Source organism: Etheostoma cragini, chromosome 11 (genome assembly GCF_013103735.1).
Source record: "Etheostoma cragini isolate CJK2018 chromosome 11, CSU_Ecrag_1.0, whole genome shotgun sequence".
Taxonomy (NCBI): domain Eukaryota; kingdom Metazoa; phylum Chordata; class Actinopteri; order Perciformes; family Percidae; genus Etheostoma; species Etheostoma cragini.
In genome coordinates, this window is record NC_048417.1 from 10,643,240 (window position 1) to 10,656,317 (window position 13,078).

At 39.5% G+C, this 13,078-nt stretch overlaps 1 long non-coding RNA gene across 1 annotated transcript in view; it reads right to left on the minus strand.

Annotated features, from left to right (window-relative positions):
• LOC117952832 overlaps nucleotides 1–11,296 on the minus strand; it is a 12,510-nt gene extending 1,214 nt beyond the window's left edge. Inside the window, exons 1-2 of the long non-coding RNA XR_004658515.1 lie at nucleotides 11,187–11,296; nucleotides 6,227–6,231 (exon numbers count right to left, since the gene is read on the minus strand). This is a non-coding gene — a long non-coding RNA (uncharacterized LOC117952832). The remainder of the gene's footprint in view (nucleotides 1–6,226; nucleotides 6,232–11,186) is intronic.
• Nucleotides 11,297–13,078: the final 1,782 nt, after the last annotated feature.

The following is a 13,078-nucleotide window of genomic DNA, read 5'->3' on the forward strand; positions in this document are numbered from 1 at the left end:
TGGAAAATGGCTGCAATGAAACAAAGAGTGAAAAATTTAAAGGGGTCTGAATACTTTCCGTACCCACTGTATATAAAAAGTGTTTTTCCCCAGTACATGTTTTTTTTAATTTTATTTATTGTTTATTTATTTTCCTTTTTTTTTTTTTTAATCCATGTCACCTCCGGGGCTCCTTAGTTTTTCCTAATGCTCCTACTCACAACTCCTGTGTATAAAATGATTTTGGCGGAAAAACTTACATATTTTTACTGTTGGAACACACACACACACACACACACACACACACACACACAAACCAGTGTTTTTAATTGCAGGATCACAGTACTCTAGGTCAGCCAAAAAACACTGGTGCACTGGTCTGGAGCGCTGATCTGTAGCTGTTAAGGGCGTAGCACAAAGGCATGCTTTTGGCAGGGATGTTAGGCTCTATAGGTGAAATGCCAGCATGTCTCTAAGCGCTGGCCTGCATCCAGCTGACACTCCCATGAGGTTGAGGATGAATGGAGCACTAACCTCCAGAGTGATGATCAGCCTGTAACTGCATGGATGATGGGCACCATGTTTTTGTAAAATAATAATACTGTACTGATAAAAAGTAGCCTTCTGGGTGGATGTATGTGTTTTATGAAGTGTCTAATGTTCAGTTACAGTGGAATGCACTTATTTTGTAGGCAGTCATGGGTGTAACTCCAGCTAACCCTAAGCCTAACCCTGTCTGTCATTCACTCCACTGAGTTACATTCATTCAGAATTTCGGGTCAGGAGGGTGATGACCCACTACTCTGGACTGTCATTATACAACCTCACAGTGACATTGCTCAGGGAGATGCCCTGTGGACTCAGCATATCTGCTCTCATCTCCAGTCAATCATATCAACAAGGAGGCAACCCGCGGGCAAGGGTTATGCTTGAATATTTTCTCTTTGCCGCAGTCTGTCAGCGATGTTTCTATATGGTTGTAAATATTGTTTTGACATAAGAAAAGGCTGCTGTTATGGCTTGGTAGTCGAATTGAATCAAGGAGTCTTGTAATTTTCACCTCTTATTATAGTTCTTGAAAGGTGCAGCAGCAAAGCATAATCACCCCTGGAGGAAGTGTTCATGAGTAATAAGATTTTGTGAAAGATTTTGGAATGACAAGCATTTGAATTTTCTTTGCTGTGACTGATTACAAGGTACTTTGGTGCACACTTATCTTTTTATATCTTTTGGCCATTAAGCACAATGTTAAAATTTAGTGTCATGAATGTTAAAAATCAAAGAAGACAGAGAAAAAAAACTGTAATGAAGAGGGGAAAAAGACTGATAAAGGAAATCTGCTTTTATGAATTTAGATGTTCTCCTTTCAAATATTATTCTTTTGATCATTTGAAAGATCTGTGGATGATCCTGGTTTGAACTTTGTTCTTTCTCTCCAGTGGTGTGTCAGTATGATTTTAATCTGTGGATTATTTGCATGTAATTGTTGAATCAAGTTAGAGATTGGAGGGATGATTGAGGACCTCTTCTTTACACAGACCGCAAAACAGACATTTCATAGACGAAGATTTGGTTATGGACATTAGCACAGAATGAAGCTGCTGACTTTTGCAGTTGGCCCGGAAGTACAGTTTAATAGACTGGAATCAAATTGTGGGATGGAAAATGGGAGTAAAAGCTCAGGGAGAAAGCAGTCAGGGGACTTTTAGAGTCTGAATAAAGGTTTGTTCACTGGGTTTTTACTCATATTTAGATATAAAGCAAATGCATTTTTAATTTCTGGATATACACTGCACGGACACACAATCCATTAAAACATCATGTATTATAACTACAGCGCATTTCTCATTTTCTCTCGTTGGCTGTTTTAATTTGCATCATGCAGAGTATTTGTCAGCTTCGCTAATTACTGGGAGTCACTGCCACAGCTTTGACTTTTCTGTGTTATGCACGCAACTGTCATGGCTGCGTATCAACATCTGTGAGCACTGCGATAGTTTAGGCTAATGTTTTAATTGGTTCCTGAGAACAGAGAAATAAATTGCTTTAGTGTCCCAGAGGCTTTCTCTATTAATGAGATATTCTCCCCTCTCAGGATCAGAGGGGTCCTGACCCACGTGTCGTCACTGGGATATTATTGTTGCACATTCCCCCGCTCTCTGATGAAGCACACTGAGAGGTTAATGAAATCAGAAGTCAAGGAGATGTACATACACGAGCAAGGGAAGGGCTACTTTCAGGGATAAACTACTGTGTATAGGTAGAGAGATAAAGAGACGTCTAAATTGGCTTGAGTTATTTTTGATCAACCGAAAGATTAAAACACACATTTAGGCTTTAGATTATAGATACACCCCTGAGGGGTCTTTTAGAGCCCAGACCACAGTAAAGTCCATCCTCACCTTGTATTGGTTAATAGAAAAGAAGAAAATAAACAAGGCCAGACAGAGTAGAGCAGCTGACGTCCTTCACCTGTGGTCCCCTGTAACAAAGGCTCTTTAAACAGGAACGGAAAAATGGAAAAGATTAGAATCTGTGTGGGCTGTCAGTGTGGAGTGTGTGCATTTCCTCTTTGGTCTCTTCACTGTGACAACTAAGAGGACAGAAAGGAGAAGTGAATCAGATGAAAAGAAGAAGACAGATAGATGGCCATTCTCGCCCTCTGGCCATTTTTCTATCCCGATGATGAAACAGAGATATTGGAGATACAGGGAGTTGTCCAATGATAACAGCATATATGACACCTACCCCCTTCCCGCCAGCAAAGCAGATATAGCAGTTATCTTGTAACAATTCCCTCACTCACCCGGCAAGGGAAAAGTATAACGCATAAAAAATAAGGTAACGGGCGGATCTCTGATATCTCCAACGACGAGTAGGCTATAATCAGCACCTGAATACCCTAAACACCACAAACACCCTAATTTCCTTTAAATTGGCTCAATAATCATGTTAATACATGTAAAGAAGACCATTGAATAAAGGTTTAACTGTGTGTCTTAGAAAAACAACAAACTAAACATCGGCCTTAACCACTTAATACAAACGTTTAAAGCACTCAAAGAATCCCCACACATTTAAACATGTTACCCCCAAAACACCCCAATGTCCCAACAAATTAAATGTCAGTCAGTAAACTTAAATAGTCAGGATCCAGAATAGCAAACGTAGAAGACAAACAAAACAAAAAATGGCAGGAGAAGCGTGGCAGTTAATTATGGTCCACACGGGTAACTTATGCAACCTCGCCACGGTCCGTTTAGCATCAGGGTTGCTGCAGTAGTCCAGAGGAGAAATCCCAATTGGTAATCCACCGATAAAAATACTTAATCCCGTGGTTGGTGTCGCCTGGAAAGCATGCCAAACAGGCCGCTTCCATCCATGATCTCTCGAGAGTCCCCTCTTGCTTCTGATCGATCAGCTGATGACCCCCCCCCCCCCCCTCTACGTCACAACCCAGTGTCCTTTTATACATGCATCAATTAGTAAAGCATTTTTGAAAAAAAGAAGGAAATAATGCACCAAATTCAGATGATACACAATCCGTGACACTTTACCAGGCCTCTAAAACGACAGCTTATATATTTTATCTACCTGGGCAAAAAACAACACACTCATGCATGTTCCCCATACATAAAATAGCCGCTAATAAAGATGGATATGGGCGACCATAACAACCTTGCATGGAGATCTTTATTCTGTCTGCCTCGGGCCTAACAGCAGCACCATTTCCTCGCTAAGTCCTCCTCTATAAGCAACTAAATCCATCTGATACACTTTGTTTAACCCCCTAAAGGATCTGCTAGATTAGGAATCAACTGGCAATCTTAACCTACAATCCATTTAAACTTGAAGTCTGAGGATAACATAATTTCATGGGGGGAAAAGGCAGACACACTGTTGCTATTTAAAAGTCAGGTTAACAACATGTGGGTAAATACATATTTTTAATCAGGAGATCTTAAATAGCTCCTTTTATTCAAAATTGTTTTTTTTCTTACCGTTGCAGAATATTGCATGTGCAGTTTTATAATAGGAGACTGTTTTCACATTCATCTGCTGGAGGCGGGGTTTCTCTGTGCGGACCTTAAATCATAGTATAAGACGTGAACATACAAGATGATTTTGTGACATCACAACTAATATGAAGACCATGTTTGGTCCAATATGTAACTGAGTGTGATGTGGAAACTTGAAACCTCCAGTGCACAAGTAGGAAACCTCTTGTGTCCAATCGTTTGAAACAAAACATATTGGTATATTCATGGGTTATTATTGGATCAGTGAGGGAGGAGGAGTAGATGTCATTTTAAGTGGAAAAAAGATACCAATAGATGCAAATTATTATTATTATTCAAAGTCAAATCCTTATACTTGCCTTCAAACATCTTTTGAAGGGACGCTACATTTTTTTACAAAGCAGATTACAATGAATGCAGAGGCATTGAAATGGTAAGATTTGCCTTCTTGTTTGTTCCTATTCTGTCTTTCAGAAGTTGACTGCAGCATACAATTGGCTCAATTATAACAATATATAAGCGGTAACTACTTGGGGATTAATCCTTTCTGCTTCAACAACACGACTGAGGTACCTTTTGTAGCTCTGTACCTGTAGCTCCGCTGCTAACGGCACCCGAGATGGGGAAGGTAGCCACTTTGACTGACAGGCTGATTTGCGTTGTTCTCCATTGCTGTTCCTCTCCACCAAGCCGAGAAAATAAGATCTACAGTCGCCGTGCTGTTGTCAATCAAATTCCTCTGTTGCTTCTGTTACACCACATTGGCTGCTTTTGTGTATGTGTCTCAAGTGTTTATATTTGTGTGCCAGCATATGTCAGTGAATTAAGCGTATAATGCGTTTTGGTCCTGCGCCGGCAAAAATGAGTGCAGTGACCTGCAAAGGCAAAGTCGTACTAAGATATGCTTTGTCATAATGCAATTTGGAGAAAGAGGTTTGGCTAGCTTACAGTGCTTATTTAATACAGCTCATTCGGACTGCCAAACCAGGCTGAGTGGGCATGCTTGGGAGGTGAAATTGAGGGAGAGAAGAAATCCGTGTTGCTGCTGACTGAGAATCCCAGGCAAGACTGCAAGAGAAGCTTGGCTTCCCCTAAAATGTCAAACAATTAATTGTCAAATATGTAATACTGTAATACTTTATTGACTAGAAATACATTAGAAAACGTTAATCTCAAAGATGAGTTTGTTCAGAATCAGACCCATATAGCAGGTCAACAGACTCAATTTGCTTCTCTTACATTCTACTCTCTTCCATTCTTACATCTCCCTTTGATTGACAGCGTTTTTCTACTAAAAAAAGTTGCAGAAGCTCAGCTGTTCAAACTCAGATTTTACTAGTGTAAAAATACAAGGAGTAAAATACAAACTGCTGTAACCTATTTTTTGGTATTTGCTTGGCAAAACTGCTAGCCAATTTTTATCATACATAGCATACAATTATACACCACAGTTCATCGCTTTGTTAGGTTGTTCGTTCGTTCGTTCGTAAAGTAGGCTAGGCTAGTGTCATAGAGGTGAACTAGCTATCTAGCAGGAAGAGAAACTTAGAATTGAACAGCAGGGCACATCAACACCTAAGATTGATTTATTGCGAACATTAGGGAAAAGTAACAGGTCTTTTTAACTCTCCTGCTGTGACAAAGTTACTGGAAGTACCTCTTGATGAAGCCATCTCACGGATATTATAAATTATTATTATTGTAACATTTGTATAAAAAAATTTACAATTTTTGTGATGTAGGCCGAAACTGAGCTTCCCTTCGTTGAAAGACCAGCAGCCGTCACTGGTGAATCCCTCTTGTGGTATTTTAGGGGAATTAGATCAGGCGAGCAGAGAGAGGGAGCGGATTTTCACAACAGGAACAGTCAGCCTCAGCTGGCCTACTGTCTTATAACCTGATATGGCTTCTCGCTCCATTGGCTCCATTATTGCTGCATATCATGACCAGGGCCGAGGATGTGCGCATGTGAGACTGTGAAAGAGTATTTTATTTCTGATTGCTGTTTGACTATATATAACTGTATGACTGTGAGTGTGTGGGTGCTTGATCTACTCAGTGATGCTTTGTCAGAGAGATGCATCTCATAGCTTTTTTCAGAGCCAGATACAGTCGGTACAGTGTGCAGTACAGAGCAACAGAGAGACACTCGACGCTGCAACACAGAGCTCTGACCCAGATCCCAGACGAAGGTTTTCATCTTCTCTCTCTCTCTCTCTTTTTAGAACAAAGTCTTATGTAGCCCTCAGATATGTGCCTCCATTCCACTCGTTTCTGCATCCGGTTTTAGCAGGCTCCCCAATTAGGAAAAAGTACAAGGCGGATAGAAAAACAAATGGTACGCCTGTTGAGTATCCACATGAGCAAATCTTTAGAAGAGCCTTGGTTGACGAACACTTCCTCATCACTTTTTGATCAAACTGCACTTTGTAACTTTTCACCCACTTTGTTTTTGCAAGGTTGCACTGAGCTGCCATATCGGGAAGTATTTCTAACCGTGCCAAATCATATCGTCCTTTTTCAAGGGACATCACATACATTGCTCTGCGTTATTCTCTCAAGATTCTTTTAATTCCGTGGGAAATTAAATTATCATAAAATCAATTAATGCATTAATTAGTCTTTATTAATTACACTAACTTGAGTATAGTTTTGCCTTTAATTATTTATTCCATAATTAATAGGCTGTAATTAATATGGCTGATATCAATTTTAAACACCGCGATAATCCCACTGAGTGAAGTGGACATCTGAAGCTCATTAGCAAGTTGCCAGGACCAATAGGAGGTCTGGTGACTCCTCAAGCAGTCAAAAGTGCAACAGAAGGATCCACTGTGAAATCTACTGGTAATAAGGGACATGGCCTCTCATTTTGCATACAGTCTGCTGTGTATTGATCTTTTTTTACAGGTTAATTATGTGATGATTTTGCCTTCAGGGTGAATGACAAGCTCCATCAATTTTCTAAGCGACCCATGCTAATTGTCGGCGCTGCAGAAATACCTATAATAATATAATGCCGGATTGGGTTTTAGTATTCAGTGCAGCATTAAAGTTAAAACACAAACTGAAATATGGGTGAAACGTCTTTGGAAGTTTCACTAATTACATTTTTGTTAAGCACATTAGAATTAGCCTTTTTGTACTATTTTTAACAGGTGATAAAGGTGATTCATTATATTCTCAGGGACAACTTTTAAGGAAACACCGCATACAATTTTCTCATTAAAGACATAATTAATTTTTAGTGAAACTTAATGATATAATGACACTTTTGGTGTTGAATTTCCTATGAGTCTTTCTTTAGTATTACATGTTCTGCTCCTAATTTTTAAAGGCAACTCATAAATTGAGTGATGGTTGCTTTCTTGTTTTGAAGTGCTGCCACAATCTGGTGTTTATTGATGTAAAAGCGCTTTGAGCAGTTGTTAAGACTGGAAAAGCGCTATATAAATACAGCACATTTACATTTACATTTACATTTATTTCTGTTCTATCTAATTTATCTCACTCTTTTACAGTCTTCGCTCATCTAGATGCTGGGACCTCAGCTCAAGGTGATGTGGCCGCTAATTGGCAGAATTATCAGTGACCCCGTTAACAAGCCTGTCATTTAAACCTGTACTTCTCCTCTGAGAGTCTGACACTTGTGTGCCTGTAGCCCGAAGGGGGGGAGAATACAGAAATGCCTAATGACGGAAAGTCAGAGAGAGTGAGAGAGAGGGGAGAGAACAGAATCAAAGACGATAGGACAGACTGAAAAAGATGTAAAATCAGGGGACGCATGAAAATGTGATGGATGGGGCTGAGACGGTGAGAAGAGAAGAATGTGACACAGGGAAGCAAAGGCAGCTGTGAATTGACATTTGAGATGCTGAATATCACACAAAGAGGACAGCGAGGTGGCCTTGCACTGCAGAGGAAATAGAGCAGTTCGGAGTTGATGGCTTAATGTGGGTGAGCATTTTCTAGTGAAACGAGCAGAGGAGTAATGAAAGAAGGCAGTGAATAGGCCGAAGCAATGATTTGAGTGAATGAGGATGGACAGTCATGCTCCTCCTGTCCTGTCTTCACCTCTGAGTCTCATACATACAGATGGCACTGCTAATTACATACTGCAAAGGGAGTAGGGGCAGATCCTGCTTCACCACACAGTCCAAATCTAGATGATGTGCGGATGCATTTGTGTGTGAAGTTTTGCTGACATTTTTCCTTTAGTTGCTACAATTGTCTCCCCCACGTCTCCATGAAAAAACATGTCTGTCGCAGTCAGACATCTCATTAGCGTCTGAACACAGAACATGCACACAAATAAATTGAGACATTCCCATTCCTGCATAACACTGCACATGTGAATACAACATGCAATCACATGCTACATAGGTCAACATTTTGGAAACCACACTTATTTGCTTTCTTGCTGAGATTTATATGGGGAGATTAAAACCATTCTCACATCTGTACAATATGAAGCTGCTATTTTGTTTCCAGTTTTTATGAGAAGTTAAACACCATACATACATACATACATACATACATACATACACATAGTATTTAAAGCTATAGTGCATCGTTTCTGTCTCCCCCATGAGGAATTCTAAGTAATGACAACAATATTGTTGGCGCGTCCACATGATCCAGTCTTTCGTGTTTGTGCACGGGTCCCCACCCTTCCTCTTCCTCCTCCACGCAGTTGCTAGTATGCAAGGAGGACATAGAGGATTAAAAAAACATGATGGGACTCTTCAGATGAAGTAATTATCTTCACTTAAATTTCTGCGCGGGAAAGTCACCGGAGTACACAATCTTCTGAACATAGCCATACTGAGAAATACAGAGAGAGTTGTGTGGCGCTAATAGTCTTAATTAGCTTTGTAGCAACTCATTTTGGCAATGGCTTGAATGTTCATAGTTACGCACTAAAGCTTTAACGTAAAGACATGAGAGTGATATCAATCTTGTAATGTTACTCTCAACCAAATTGTCAAACTATTCCTTTTTGGTATTTAAAGACTTAGCAAGTAGGTCTTATAAAACTAATTTTCTGTCATATTTGTTTAAACTGATCCTATGTTCGAGTAGAGCTACATTAAGCTGGAAATTTAAAAAGTAATTGGCACCCCCTAAAGCCTGTTGTGCAATTTGCACCAATCATGGCCAGGGTGGTGTCTAACTGCATGTCATCCACTGTTCATGCACAAACATTCATTCTCCCTTGTGGGGGGGAGGGGCTTAGGGACCACTTGGGCATTAGCAGAAAGGGGGCGATCGACTGAGAATTTGTCGATGTTCAAATTCTTTGGATAAGTCCTGAATCTTCACAATCCTACCTACAGCACCTTTAATAACTATAGTCTATATATATATATATAGTCTCTCACAAAGCATTCAACTCAGAACCATTTCTTGATATCCTACCTTATTTTAGACTTATTTTTGAACCCCCTACACACATATACACACTTGGAAAAAGACCAACACACATGCACAGGTGATTGAACATCTGTGTGTGACCCAGAATGCTGTTTGTGAATAGGTTTTTTACTGGCCACAATCAGTCTGCAATTTCCTATGTAAAAAAAAAAAAAGAAATCTTCAGAAACCTGCTGAATGAGACTGAAACATTGACAAAAATGAAAACTCATAGGGTGATGCCTGAATATCAAGTACAAATTATTCATGTACCAGTAACCCATTTAGTTACATAACACCAGTGATTATGTATGCATAATTGCGCTTGTCAGAGCTGAGAGAAGTTGGGAATATTTACTGTGCTGGCTGAAAGGACAGCGGCAATTTATTCCCAGTCTCCATTTCACTGGTTATTTCTAAAAAGTGCTGTCAGATTCACAAAGTGTGTCGGTGTGCTTCAAAAACCTCACTTCATGTTTGCTTTTAAAGAAATGAGACCATCTGTCTTATGTTGTGACTAGGTGAGTGTGAGCAGGAGGAGATACATGGAATGAAAGGAGAACAAATTTGGACTTGTCAAGCAGGAAAAGCACAGGTGTAAACAATAGCTTAAACAATGGACCTGTTCTAGTCAAGGGTCCCAGTTAGCTGTGAGAGTGAGTTCAGCCATCATAAACGTTACTAATTCCACCTTTGACATGTCAAATTCAGTGAAAAAGGTCTATTGACTTTAGGGAGATGAAAAATGTGACATTAATACAGACACTAAAATCCTTCATGTGTCCTTGCTTGACTATTTGTATTGCATTTAAACTCGTTAGAGGTGTTCATCGAAGCCTCTTATAATTGATCAGCATTGATGAATGTCTCTACAATGTAATTTTAGTCGATACAGTAGCTGCAGTATAGCTAAGAGCTACAGTTCTTTAAGTTTGTTAAGTTGATTGAAGAAAGATGCAAATTAAGCAGTTAGTAATTATGCAATTTAATGTACAACTTTATTGCAGTTGACATGCTTGTTATGGTAGAACTAAAAGCAGCCAAGTAGCTAAATGTTCTAATTGATTGTATTGTATATTTGAATGTCCTTTTGATTCTGTTACAGTAATGTTTGTAAACACAGGTGTAGAATATGCCTTCATTATTATTTGGACTTTTACTGTGTTATTAAATGGGGAAGCACTTTTTGGGAAGATTGGGAAATAAAAATGAAATTGTAATCATATTAAGTGTCCAGTGGTCTAGCAGTTAGGATTATAGACTGTATAAAATATGTCCGAATGTTCTGTTACACCAAAATGAAGATCAATGTTGGCGACTCCCAGTGGCTCCAGCTAATCCAAAAATGGGCAAAGAGGTGAAGCGGTGAGCGGGCTGAATGAAGCCTACAGTCTACACTCAAAGAGGCCATGGCCTTAATTATACAGAACTTTAAGGCTAAATATAACTTAAATGGTAAGTTATATAAAATATTCCCCCCCTATGCAGCATGAGTGGAGTTTGACATTTGAGCCGGTGGGCAAAAAAAAAAAAAAATTATGGTAGCAGCAGAGAAGTGTCCTACCACTTGGGGAACACAGCATGAGCACCAATGGAAAAAAAAACATGCTAAATAAACATATATGTTTATTTTTAAAGCAGATTTTAAATAACATAACAATTTATGTAACATCTCGCCCTTATGAAATCCAATCGCGTCACGCCTGTCTTGGAACGCGATAGACAGACGGTGGCGGAATACCCCGACACTTAAGTTAATTTAAAATGTAGCCTAACCCAAATCTACACAAAACACGCAATCAATTAGTAAGCTCACAGCAAGTGTATATATATGGCATTTAGGAACCCTTTATTGCAACTTTGGCACGGCAAGATGTCCAGACTAGTACAACAGTGACTTTAGTTTTTGGAGTGCTGCATATGCGTCAACAATAGTCTAAGGTGAGAGCTACTTGTCACTTATCACATGAACCAGAGCCCTGAAAAAACAATTTTACTAAAGCAGTTCATGAAATTAAATGAATTGCCTACCACTATTAAATTGTTTTCTGTTATTTAAAATGTTTATAAACTATCTGGTCATGCCAGATGTTGAAAAAATGCAATTACCCGTTTCGGCCACTAGGTGGGAAAAACTAGTGGAACAATAATGGTACGCTCCTACTTTTGTTGAATAGGAAGCATGTGACAAATTGCCTGGTTTTAGGGGGGAGGTGGAGCTCAAGAGGAGGAGGCTGAGTAGAGAAGAGGAGCTCAGTAATGATAAGGGGACTGAGAGTTGGGAAATGTCCTCTTGTACAAGTGGAGGGAGAAATTGGGAATTTGAATGGAAGGACACTGGAAACCAGGATGTAGTGTTATAATGACAATGTCGTTTATGTGACTTGTTGGCATAGATAGGGGAGAAAGTGCTCAGGATCTTGGTGAGACGGCCATCACAGGTTAGCCAAAGTTAGGCTTATTTAGTCAACACCACCACAATCAGCACAGCACAGGGAAGTAGTGCACCATGGGAATTTAGATTCACACTTGCCTACCTTTCTTCTGCTGCCCTGGTGGACTTTTTCTATTTTTACTTTCCTCCCCACATTTCCTGTTTCTCTCACTTTTGTTCAGTTTGAATGTGTTTAGAAACAGTTGAGTCTTTAAGAGTTGTCGGAGTGTGTTGTTTCTGAAGACACTTTGAGGTATATGAAAAGTATTACACTGTTTTTTAGCCTATGGGAGCAGTCATCTGGTGGCATTTAAAATAAAATGTGGCAGTTATCCTCAGAGAATAGCATTTAAAGTCAAGTTTGAAAATACTCCAAATATGCAGAATGATTTCAACCCTGAAATATAACTAACTCCTTGGCTTGTGATTGTACATGCATATGTAAAAGCCCTGAACAGGCCACTTTATAATTTACATAGAAAAACATTAAAACAGCGATAACCAAATTATTCAAACTGTTAAGGTTTACTTTCACCCCTCTCATAGTATCGTTTTTGGCTGGAGAAGGCATCTGTTTTCAGAGAAAAACTCTAAAAACCCACTGTAAACCCGCCCAAACAGCAGACAGACAGTTACTGATTCTCTACCGGATATACTGGAACATTTAGCAGCTAAAGAGACAGATATTTCCCCTCAGGAGTTGGTAGAGACCAAATCATAGCTAAAAGATAGTGAACAATTAATCAGGTAACGAGAAACACAACTCTAAATGAATGATAATTTTGTTCTATAACGGCTGGATGTGTTAATAAGAAACAACTTGTTTCTGCTGTCTCCAAGTGGCCCAACAAAATTACTGTACTGAAATGTAACTCTGGAAATATAACGTTAACTGTACCGTGGACGGCAAACTTTGTTGCTGTGGTGTCACTGTTACGCCACTTTAATCCACATCTGTGATATTTCCCCAAAAACATTTTTTATTTCATACCTTGCCAACAGTCCTAGGAAATAGAAAAACAAAGCCATTTTATCCAAAACAAGCTGTTCGCCTCACAATCATGAAGTTTCTGGCCAAATTTCAACCAAAAAACAGTAAACAGTTTTCTATTCACGGACTTTGATGTGTGCCTCCCTTCTCACCCTAAGCTTCTAGATCAGGGGTGTCCAAACTACGGCCCGCGGGCCAACTGCGGCCCGCCGGTCAGTTTTTATTGGCCCGCAGCAAATTCTG